The sequence below is a fragment of the Malus domestica genome, chromosome 09 (assembly GCF_042453785.1).
Source record: "Malus domestica chromosome 09, GDT2T_hap1".
Lineage (NCBI taxonomy): Eukaryota > Viridiplantae > Streptophyta > Magnoliopsida > Rosales > Rosaceae > Malus > Malus domestica.
This window is the reverse complement of record NC_091669.1, coordinates 24,778,399-24,790,733: the sequence shown is the minus strand read 5'-3', so window position 1 is coordinate 24,790,733 and position 12,335 is coordinate 24,778,399. Positions and strand designations below refer to the sequence as shown.

The 12,335-nt window shown below is 36.0% G+C and overlaps 1 long non-coding RNA gene across 1 annotated transcript; it reads left to right on the top strand.

The window, feature by feature from the left end:
* The first annotated feature begins 4,067 nt into the window (after window positions 1–4,067).
* Window positions 4,068–10,877, top strand: LOC139187998 (uncharacterized). The gene is made up of 2 exons (XR_011571063.1): window positions 4,068–4,701; window positions 9,129–10,877. It is a non-coding gene; the product is annotated as an uncharacterized lncRNA (long non-coding RNA).
* Window positions 10,878–12,335: the final 1,458 nt, after the last annotated feature.

The following is a 12,335-nucleotide window of genomic DNA, read 5'->3' as shown; positions in this document are numbered from 1 at the left end:
ATATATATTTGTAATATGAATTGATTACCTTCGGTTGTGATTTCATAAGTTGTGATTTCAATTTACTTATCCGTTCGTATAAAAACTGATTTGTGTATGTTGGTTGAGAGTGCACGCTTAATTTACATGCATGAATTTGATGCTAGAATATAAGTGAATTTCACCTAATCGTTATGAACTTATTTTCACAAGTAGTAAAGGTTGCTAGTCACAATCACGTTAAGTAAATTCTTGGCAAGAGTATCATGCTTTTCATAGTTACGAATGCCTCGTCAATGCTTATAGTTTTCACAAAGTTTAATGATCTTTGATTGTATCTCTATTGTGCTTTTCACGTAGGGGACTTTTGAAGAATGTTTTGAATTGTTGTATGCGTTTTCCCGTCCAATTCAATAACTTAAGGAAAACTTGAAGATTAAAAAAGTGCTGTTCACGGTTAATCTGGAGTATTGAGATTCACAATTTATTAAATGAACAACTGGAAATCATTTTGTATGCAAGTATAACATGTGTGGAGAAGAACCCTCTAGCTAGTCCGTCATTTATCCTTTCACCTTAATTTTATGTTTTTGTCAATTCTGTAATTTAATTAAGTTTAATTTACTTTTCATCAAAACCAAACACCCATCCATTATTAAATTATATTATTTATTTAGTTTTCTTTATTGTTAGTCTTTTAATTTAATTTCCGTCCATTTCAGTTCCTAGTGTTTAATTTAATTGTTTTCATTATTTTGAGTCATTTTAAGTGTGTTTCGAGTTATTAGAGTTTTTAGCCTAATTTTGTGTCCTTGAGTCTTGTTTAATATTTTTAAGTTAATTTAGAATAGATTAGCAATCCCTCCTAATCCCCGGCCTAGAACGATACCCTACTTACATCTATACTACAATTGTCAAAAAGAGGGTTTAATTTTGTGTGTTAACTTATTTTACGCATCAAATTTTGGCGCCGTTGCCGGGGATTAGTAACTTTGCTAATCCTTTTATTTTTGTTTTTGTTTATGTTTATATTGGTGTTTGTGTATTTTACTTTTGATATTTGATTTATTTTTCTTTCTTTGATTTTAGATTCAAATGGAGCCGAGGGAAATTTAAAGGAAAGATGCGTCCGGCTAAAGACGTTAAATCAAGCGCTTCTTGGGAGGCAACCCAAGCATTCAACGAAAGGGAGACTTTGGAATCGCTAACCCAATCAGCTTTGCATTCTTCCACCCTTATCTTTACTGCTTTCATTTTGTTTTGTTTAGTTAGTTGTGTTATTTGGTTGATTTCTGTGAGTTTGTATTATTTAGTTTAAGTGTGGGGGAAGGTTAACCAAAGTCTTTCTACTTTAATTTACATATATATAAAAAAAAATAAAAAAAAAAAAGATAAAATTTAAAATTAATGATAAAAAAAAAAAAAAAAAAAAAAAAATCAAAAATAATAATAAAAAAAAATAATAAAAAAAAAAAAAAAAAAAAAAAAGTACAAATATTTTACAATGATGTAAACTAATAGTATTCATTGGTCGGGTGGTGCTTCAGTAGTAGGCGGGGCTTCAGCAGTCGGCGGGGCCACAGAAGGAGGAGGCGGCAGAGGTTGATCAGTTGGAGCTTCACTACGCGGTGCCGCCCCAGAAGACGAAGGCAGATGCGGTTGGAACAAACCCACAAACCTCCGATGATCAAGTAAAATTTGACCATCGGTGTCCTGCATCTGGTCAATCTTCCTCTTCATGCTGGTGGCATAGCTGTGTGCGAGCTTGTGCAATTCCTTATTCTCATGCTTGAGCCCTTTAATCTCTTGCTTGAGACTCTGTATTTCAGCCACCAAGGATTCAACGTGACGGGTTCGGGCATATAGGCGTTGGGCCATGTTGGATACGGAACCCGCACACTGCACACTGAGAGCCAGAGACTCCTTGACCGCCAATTCATCAGACCGCCTTGCGAGCAGTCTGTTATCTCTGGGAGTGACAAGGTTTCGGGCCACCACCGCAGCGGTCATGTCATTTTTCATCATCGAATCCCCCACGGTAAGGGGACCGGTAGGGGATATGAAGGATGGCCGCCATATGTTGTCTGGTGAAGGCGGAGCTGCCTCTTCACCAATGTTCAAGTCAAAACGACGATCAGAAGGGCCAGACATTTTTCAGAGGTGGTAAAGAAAGAAGAGAGTCGGAATGATCAAGATTAAACAAGTGCAAGAAGGGAGTGTTTACAGGAGGGTACTCAAGTGTGTTGTGGAACAAGCTTAACGTCTCTATAAAAAGGAAGAAATCAAAGAGGCGCTCCTCAGAGAAGCGTCCTCTCGCAAATCGAAGAGTCGGGGCTCCGTTCTCAAACGTTTGATTCTTTTCTCAAAAGAGGAGTTTCCTTTCTCAAAAGCCGGATTCTTTTCTCAAAAGAGGCGTTTCATTTCTTAAAGGCTGGGCTTGCTCAGAAACCACGAGCCGAACCCCGGATTTCAAAAGATCAATTTGTCCAGACGTGTCGTCACTTGTCACACGCAAATTGCTTTGCGGAAATCTCGGGCAATTTGTCGAAGCACCAATTCAGAAATCGAAGAGGGAAATTCAACAGTCAAAGACACGCTAGCTTTCTCAAAAGCTGGGCTTCAACCCACGGGAAAATCTTCTTTTCCAGATTTATCCGCACGTGTCACATGCTACCTCTACAATCGACGATGCTCAGAGCTCGAAGCGCCGATTACAGATATCAATGAGGAATCAGCTTTGCGGAAATTACGGGCAGCTTTGTCAGAAAGCGCGTAATTTGTATTCTTCACCCATCCACCGGCTGCCGACACTAAGTGAGAGAACAGTTCCGGTTGTGAAGACAAGTCCTATAAGTTTCTACCTTCGCCTTCCACAGCAAAAGCACACTCTCTCAGCACACCCTCTCAACACCTCTTCATCTCCGAAAATGCATTCCCAAAGAATCCTCTCGAGTCACTCTGTGTTCCTCATTCCTTGGGATACTCCTGCGAACAACCCATTCAAAGCAAAAGTATTTCATATCATAAAGGTTGAAAGCAAGAGTATCTCATATCATGCTTTCTCCATGTCCTTCTCCTTGTCTTTGTTTTCCGACAAGGAGAAAGAGAGCAATCAGCCAGCATTTGGTATCAATCTTCCGATCTGGAGCCAACTGCCTGGAACCCCTTCCTGATTGCTTACCTAGCCTTGCTCTCGAGTACTCATCTTCATCATTTTATGCTTTCTCTTCGTCTACCACATCTACCTGGGGGACAGTAAGGGAAGTGAAAATGATACCTCGAAGCATGTGGAGACAATTCAGCTAGGGACAAGGAGAAAGAAAGCAAGAGGTGGGCACTTGGAAAGATTGAAGAAAGAAATAAGGACCAACACCTTTCCCTCGTGCCTGCCCGTTGTGCAGAAGAAACAAGCAGAGAAGAATGCAGCTTGCACAATCATCCCAGCGGAAGGAGTCCGAACTGAGGAACTAGAGAAGCTGCCACATCTGCTTGGAGAACAAATAAGGAACTGCAACATAACCAAAGAGCAAAGCTTCGCCGTACAATATCATAAAATCATCACTTGCAAGTGAAAAGCTAAGTGTCACCCTGTTCAAGAGGAAAGCTGTGGAAAGTCAACAAGCACGACCAATGATTACTTATTAGTTTTATTCATTATCTTTTATCGTAATTTTCAATTTTTCGTTTGCAATTTTTTTTTTTAATTAATTTTCTTGCGTACTTAACTGAATTATTTCTTTTCTTTGCAGGAACTTTTGGTTATTTCCACCCTTGAAGTTGATTGCAGAATTTTAGCTTGGGGGTCATCGCTTGATTTTACTGCAAATTAGGGAAGTTTTCAGTCCAATTGCTTTATTTTGTTTTTTTTATTATTTTGTTTATTTTATTTATTTTTGCATTATAGTGTTTTCTGACATTGGGGACAATGTCAAGTTTAAGTGTGGGGGTAGAAATCTCCAGAATTTCATTTGTCTCTGTGTTGTTGTTTTTTTTTTTTTTTTTTTTTTTTTTTTTTTTTTTTTGTGTTCTTAATTAGTTTTGTTTTCTTTAAAAAAAAAAAAAATAAATAAAAAAAAAAAATCGGAAAATTTAAAAATCCAAAAAATATTGTCTTGTTTCCCTTATTGTTCTGAATCAGATTTTTGTTAGTTTCCCGACCCAATGATATAATTGGATCAAAAATTTGAACCATGATCATCAAGAACTTAGTTAACATGTGTTTGGTGAAATTCCTAATTCTCTTGTTAGTTTTGTACATGTTTGATCATCTTTGAAAAACCAAATGCACATAGCCTTGTTGATGTGAAACTAAAGTATGACTTAAAGCTTCATATGTGAATTTAGTGACCATATACATCCTATGTGAGTTTTTGAGCCGATTGAAAGTGTGTGCATTTTTCATACACTCCTATTCTTTCATGTGTGATGAACTTATGTGAGATACATCTCTAGAACTTGCGTAACGATCTTTCGAAATGTTTGTCATTGATTGCATGAACTTGGAAATGATAGAGGCATTAGGTTTACCACCATGGCCCAAATAACCATGTTTCCCAAAGAAAAATGATATCATTAGATTGCCAATTTGAGCCGTGTATGTTGAGCCTTTTATTTCTTATCACCAGATATGTCTACCCTTATACCTGAAACATTTTTCCTTACCCTTTCCAAGCGAGCAATGCGAAATTGTCTTATGAGAAACGTTTGTGAAGTACTTTGAAGGTGTTTGGCAAAAAAAAAAAAAAATAAGTGTGGGGGTATTTCATGTTTGTATAAAAAAAAAAAAAAAAAAAAAAAAAAAAAAGGGAAAAAAGAGAAAAGAAAAAGAAAAAGAAAGATTGTATACGAAGAAAAAAGAAAAAAAAAAAAAAAAAATTTTTGTTTTTCAAGTTTCAGTTTAAGGGTGTGATTGGAGGTTTCTGAAGAATCGTTGGAGAGCTTGAGTTCTTATAAATCTAGACAAAAGAATTGCTTGCAATGTAGCTTGGAACTTGTGTTTTCCTATTCTTTCGTTTCAATAACCCTATCCCTAAGCCTCATTACATCCAATAAAAGTCCTCTTGATTTAAGTTTTGCAATTATGACTGTGGAGAAGTGATCTTTATGCAAGCTTATGGTAGAAATTTTACATTTGTTTCTTTGAGCGAAACACACTAAAACTAAACACATATGTGATTGAGTGTATATCCCGTGAGAAGGTTACTAGTTTGCATATGATGATTTTAAAAATAAAAACTTGAAATTGCATTAGCATGGCTATCTCACACACTACACTTCAAGGATGATTTAAAGATTACTGCTAATATTTGAATAAGGAAGATGAACTTGGATTATTTCCTTGATGCTAGCTATGGTTCTTGATGATTTGTTTTCTCGAATGAAATTCTATGAGGGTCACATAGAGGGAAGCTAATGTTTTTCTTGTTACTTCTTGTTCTAGTTTTCTTTGTTTTGCTCGAGGACTAGCAAAAGTTAAGTGTGGGGGTATTTGATCGGATCATATTTATATATATTTTTACTTCGAATTCACTCGTCTTTTCTTAGTTAGTTCCTTATATTTTTGAGCTATTTACGTTATTTTTGTGTTTATAGGATTTGTTATGCAAAGAAAATAAAAATAGAACAAATGAAATTTTATGTAATAAATTCGTCAAAACTGTCTGTGTAGATCAGCTTTTAAATTAAATTAAAAATTATATTTAATAATGATAAGTCGTGATGATGTTTGAAACATCATCATGATGGTTTTGTTTTGTAGAAAAAAAAGAAAGAAAACGGTGGAAAGAAAGAGTTGGACAAAGAAAGGAAAGAATCCAAGGCAAAAGAGGAGTAGATGCGGGGAGTGTGAAGCAAGACAGGAAAAAGAATAGAATAAGAGTCCAGGTGGCGCAAAGAATAGAGAAGGGGGAGAGGCAGACAGCTGCCTTTGGCAGCGAGGTCAAAGAGAGCAGCAAGAAGCTGCGGGGGAGAGCCAAAGAGAGCACGGGGAGAGAGCTGCCATTTGGCAGCTGGGGGGAAGAGAAGTCAGTACGTGCAGGACCACGGGTTGCTGCCTTTGGCAGTTTGGAGCAGTGAAAGGACAGGCGTAAAGAAGGGAAGGCACTGAGCACGTGGAGCGGGAGAAAGGACGGAAAGGGCGGTCTTGAGGTGAGCACGGGAAAATCAGGAACCAAAGTCAGCACGCTGCCCTTGCAGCTGGAGCAAAACCGTGAGACTAGAGGACTGACGCAAGGGATGGGCGCTGCCTTGGGCAGCATGTGTCAGAGGTGCGCAGAAAGATGAGGATGCTGCTTGGCAACGTGTGTGAGCTGGATGCAGGGCAAGAACGCAGCAAATTATTCTCTCTCGGTTAATCCTCTCCATACTTATATTTTACTGTTGGTTTTATTTTAATAATGTGTAACTAATTTTATTTTAGCTAGAGGTTAATTCAAAGCCATGAATATATATTTGTAATATGAATTGATTACCTTCGGTTGTGATTTCATAAGTTGTGATTTCAATTTACTTATCCGTTCGTATAAAAACTAATTTGTGTATGTTGGTTGAGAGTGCACGCTTAATTTACATGCATGAATTTGATGCTAGAATATAAGTGAATTTCACCTAATCGTTATGAACTTATTTTCACAAGTAGTAAAGGTTGCTAGTCACAATCACGTTAAGTAAATTCTTGGCAAGAGTATCATGCTTTTCATAGTTACGAATGCCTCGTCAATGCTTATAGTTTTCACAAAGTTTAATGATCTTTGATTGTATCTCTATTGTGCTTTTCACGTAGGGGACTTTTGAAGAATGTTTTGAATTGTTGTATGCGTTTTCCCGTCCAATTCAATAACTTAAGGAAAACTTGAAGATTAAAAAAGTGCTGTTCACGGTTAATCTGGAGTATTGAGATTCACAATTTATTAAATGAACAACTGGAAATCATTTTGTATGCAAGTATAACATGTGTGGAGAAGAACCCTCTAGCTAGTCCGTCATTTATCCTTTCACCTTAATTTTATGTTTTTGTCAATTCTGTAATTTAATTAAGTTTAATTTACTTTTCATCAAAACCAAACACCCATCCATTATTAAATTATATTATTTATTTAGTTTTCTTTATTGTTAGTCTTTTAATTTAATTTCCGTCCATTTCAGTTCCTAGTGTTTAATTTAATTGTTTTCATTATTTTGAGTCATTTTAAGTGTGTTTCGAGTTATTAGAGTTTTTAGCCTAATTTTGTGTCCTTGAGTCTTGTTTAATATTTTTAAGTTAATTTAGAATAGATTAGCAATCCCTCCTAATCCCCGGCCTAGAACGATACCCTACTTACATCTATACTACAATTGTCAAAAAGAGGGTTTAATTTTGTGTGTTAACTTATTTTACGCATCACAACCCATTCAAAGCAAAAGTATTTCATATCATAAAGGTTGAAAGCAAGAGTATCTCATATCATGCTTTCTCCATGTCCTTCTCCTTGTCTTTGTTTTCCGACAAGGAGAAAGAGAGCAATCAGCCAGCATTTGGTATCAATCTTCCGATCTGGAGCCAACTGCCTGGAACCCCTTCCTGATTGCTTACTTAGCCTTGCTCTCGAGTACTCATCTTCATCATTTTATGCTTTCTCTTCGTCTACCACATCTGCCTGGGGGACAGTAAGGGAAGTGAAAATGATACCTCGAAGCATGTGGAGACAATTCAGCTAGGGACAAGGAGAAAGAAAGCAAGAGGTGGGCACTTGGAAAGATTGAAGAAAGAAATAATGACCAACACCTTTCCCTCGTGCCTGCCCGTTGTGCAGAAGAAACAAGCAGAGAAGAATGCAGCTTGCACAATCATCCCAGCGGAAGGAGTCCGAACTGAGGAACTAGAGAAGCTGCCACATCTGCTTGGAGAACAAATAAGGAACTGCAACATAACCAAAGAGCAAAGCTTCGCCGTACAATATCATAAAATCATCACTTGCAAGTGAAAAGCTAAGTGTCACCCTGTTCAAGAGGAAAGCTGTGGAAAGTCAACAAGCACGACCAATGATTACTTATTAGTTTTATTCATTATCTTTTATCGTAATTTTCAATTTTTCGTTTGCAATTTTTTTTTAATTAATTTTCTTGCGTACTTAACTGAATTATTTCTTTTCTTTGCAGGAACTTTTGGTTATTTCCACCCTTGAAGTTGATTGCAGAATTTTAGCTTGGGGGTCATCGCTTGATTTTACTGCAAATTAGGGAAGTTTTCAGTCCAATTGCGTTATTTTGTTTCTTATTATTTATTTATTTTATTTTATATTTTTATTTGCATTATAGTGTTTTCTGACATTGGGGACAATGTCCAGTTTAAGTGTGGGGGTAGAAATCTCCAGAATTTCATTTGTTTCTGTGTTGTTGTTTTTTGTGTTCTTAATTAGTTTTGTTTTCTTTTAAAAATAAAAAATAAAAAAACTGTGTTGTTGTTTTTTGTGTTCTTAATTAGTTTTGTTTTCTTTAAAAAAAAAAAAAAAAAAAAAAAAAATTTCGGAAAATTTTAAAAAATAAAAAATTGTCTTGTTCCCCTTATTGTTTTGAATTAGATTTTTGTTAGTTTCCCGACCCAATGATATAATTGGATCAAATTTGAACCATGATCATCAAGAACTTAGTTAACATGTGTTTTGTGAAATTCCTAATTCTCTTGTTAGTTTTGTACATGTTTGATCATCTTTGAAAAACCAAATGCACATAGCCTTGTTAATGTGAAACTAAAGTATGACTTAAAGCTTCATATGTGAATTTAGTGACCATATACATCCTATGTGAGTTTTTGAGCCTATTGAAAGTGTGCATTTTTCATACACTCCTATTCTTTCATGTGTGATGAACTTATGTGAGATACATCTCTAGAACTTGCGTAACGATCTTTCGAAATGTTTGTCATTGATTGCATGAACTTGGAAATGATAGAGGCATTAGGTTTACCACTATGGCCCAAATAACTATGTTTCCCAAAGAAAAATGATATCATTAGATTGCCAATTTGAGCCGTGTATGTTGAGCCTTTTATTTCTTATTTCCAGATATGTCTACCCTTATACCTGAAACATTTTTTTTCCTTACCCTTTCCAAAGCAAGCTAGTGAGCAATGTGAGATTGTCTTATGAGAAATGTTGTAAAGTACTTTGAAGGTGTTTGGCAAAAAAAATAAGTGTGGGGGTATTTCATGTTTGTATAAAAAAAAAAAAAAAAAAAAAAAAAAAAAAAAAAAAAGAGAAAAGAAAAAGAAAAATTGTATACGAAGAAAAAAGGAAAAAAAAATTGTTTTTCAAGTTTCAGTTTAAGGGTGTGATTGGAGGTTTCTGAAGAATCGTTGGAGAGCTTGAGTTCTTATAAATCTAGACAAAAGAATTGCTTGCAATGTAGCTTGGAACTTGTGTTTTCCTATTCTTTCGTTTCAATAACCCTATCTCTAAGCCTCATTACATCCAATAAAAGTCCTCTTGATTTAAGTTTTGCAATTATGACTGTGGAGAAGTGATCTTTATGCAAGCTTATGGTAGAAATTTCACATTTGATTCTTTGAGCGAACACATTAAAACTAAACACATATGTGATTGAGTGTATATCCCGTGAGAAGGTTACTAGTTTGCATATGATGATTTTAAAAATAAAAACTTGAAATTGCATTAGCATGGCTATCTCACACACTACACTTCAAGGATGATTCAAAGATTACTGCTAATATTTGAATAAGGAAGATGAACTTGGATTAGTTCCTTGATGCTAGCTATGGTTCTTGATGATTTGTTTTCTTGAATGAAATTCTATGAGGGTCACATAGGGGGAAACTAATGTTTTTCATGTTAGTACTTTTTCTAGTTTTCTTGGTTTTGCTCGAGGACTAGCAAAAGTTAAGTGTGGGGGTATTTGATCGGATCATATTTATATATATTTTTACTTCGAATTCACTCGTCTTTTCTTAGTTAGTTCCTTACATTTTTGAGCTATTTACGTTATTTTTGTGTTTATAGGATTTGTTATGCAAAGAAAATAAAAATAGCACAAATGAGTTTTAAATAATAAATTCGTCGAAAATTGCTTTAGTCGTTCTCATTCTGTCATGGATTATTGGTAGAATTATGTCACGGCATAAACAAAAGAAATGGGGAGAGTCGGTCAAAGAGGGAGCAAGAGAGCATCATGATTTATATTTTTTTTACCTCGTTGACTCCCATATTCTTCACTTCTGAAAACAACAGGAAGCTGCTTTGCAGCTGGAAAGGAAGGAATCCAAGGTGGAAACGTGAGGAGGTGGAAGGCAGATGCTGCTTTGGCAGCTGGGGGGCGCATAAAATAATAGGAAAAGCAGCACTTGGCTGCTGGCGGGAGAGAAAGAGAAACCAGCAGAAACGGAAAGAAATAATAAAAGAAAGAAGAGCAGGACACGCGGAAAGGAAATAGAATAAGAAAATAAAAAAAATAGAAATAAAGGGGTCTGGGAGCGGGAGAAAGGAGCTGCCCTTTGGGCAGCTCGCAGGAGAAGGAGAGGTCAGACGCGGGGAGAGACTGACAGCAAAGTCAGGTGCACAGAAAGGAGGTGTGCTGCCTCTTGGGCAGTGTGATGCAGTGACGGAAACAGTGAGGACAGAGAGCTGCCCTTGGCAGCCTTGAAAAACAGAAAGAAGAATAAGGAACCAGAGCAACGCTGCCCCTTGGCAGCGAGAGGGAGGAACCAAGAGAGAAGGAGGGGGACTGACGCAAGGGCAGCGTGGGCAGAAGCAGCAAGCACTCTCCTCTCTCTCGGTTAAATCTTTCCAAACTTCTATTTTATTTTTGTTTTAATAATGTGTAATTAAATTTATGTTGGTTAGAGGTTAATTCGAAACCATGAATATATTTGTAATATGAATTGATTACCTTCGGTTGTGATTTCATAAGTTGTGTTTTCAATTTACTTATCCGTTCGTATAAAAACTGATTTGTGTATGTTGGTTGAGAGTGCACGCTTAATTTACATGCATGAATTTGATGCTAGAATATAAGTGAATTTCACCTAATCGTTATGAACTTATTTTCACAAGTAGTAAAGGTTGCTAGTCACAATCACGTTAAGTAAATTCTTGGCAAGAGTATCATGCTTTTCATAGTTACGAATGCCTCGTCAATGCTTATAGTTTTCACAAAGTTTAATGATCTTTGATTGTATCGCTATTGTGCTTTTCACGTAGGGGACTTTTGAAGAATGTTTTGAATTGTTGTATGCGTTTTTCCGTCCAATTCAATAACTTAAGGAAAACTTGAAGATTAAAAAAGTGCTGTTCACGGTTAATCTGGAGTATTGAGATTCACAATTTATTAAAAGAACAACTGGAAATCATTTTGTATGCAAGTATAACATGTGTGGAGAAGAACCCTCTAGCTAGTCTGTCATTTATCATTTTACCTTAATTTTATGTTTTTGTCAATTCTGTAATTTAATTAAGTTTAATTTACTTTTCATCAAAACCAAACACCCATCCATTATTAAATTATATTATTTAGTTAGTTTTCTTTATTGTTAGTCTTTTAATTCAATTTCCGTCCATTTCAGTTCTTAGTGTTTAATAAGATCATTTTCATTATTTTGAGTCATTTTAAGTGTGTTTCGAGTTATTAGAGTTTTTAGCCTAGTTTTGTATCCTTGAGTCTTGTTTAATATTTTTAAATTAATTTAGGATAGATTAGCAATCCCTCCTAATCCCCGGCCTAGAACGATACCCTACTTACATCTATACTACAATTGTCAAAAAGAGGGTTTAATTTGTGTGTCAAGTAATTCACGCATCAGAACTAGACTGATGGCTTAGTCAAATCTTGACTTCTAACCTTTAAAGCATGCAAGATAATAAAAGTCCTTGATCTCAAGGCACAAAAAAGAACTTAATGTAGACTTAACCCATCTACGACAATCCTTTGATAGCAGGAAATCAGAATAACTTGGGGTGCAAGTAATCGAATAAAACACACTTGTTCTACATCTGCCATACTAAGATGGCAGTGGCACGCTTAAGCATTTAGTTAGTTTTGATTGTGAGCCTCAAGGCCTATACCTAAGGCCATACAAAGGCACATTTTAGAACTAACTTTATCCTCCTCTTGCAGCCCCTCAACAATTAGAAGCCCGAAAACCAACCTAAGTGGCAACTCTCGAGGAGCTGTGTGTTCGAGCCAGGCGCTTTCTCCAGGGAAATTCTTGCCCAAACAGAATGTAAATTGGTTTACTGGTAACTTGGACTCTAAGTTAATAGGTACTAGGTTTGCTGCCTATCTAATTATTCATTTTGTTTATTTGAGAATAGTCAACATGACACATGTATGGCTTGGATTATACCTCCAAGATATAAGGATCTAAAGTT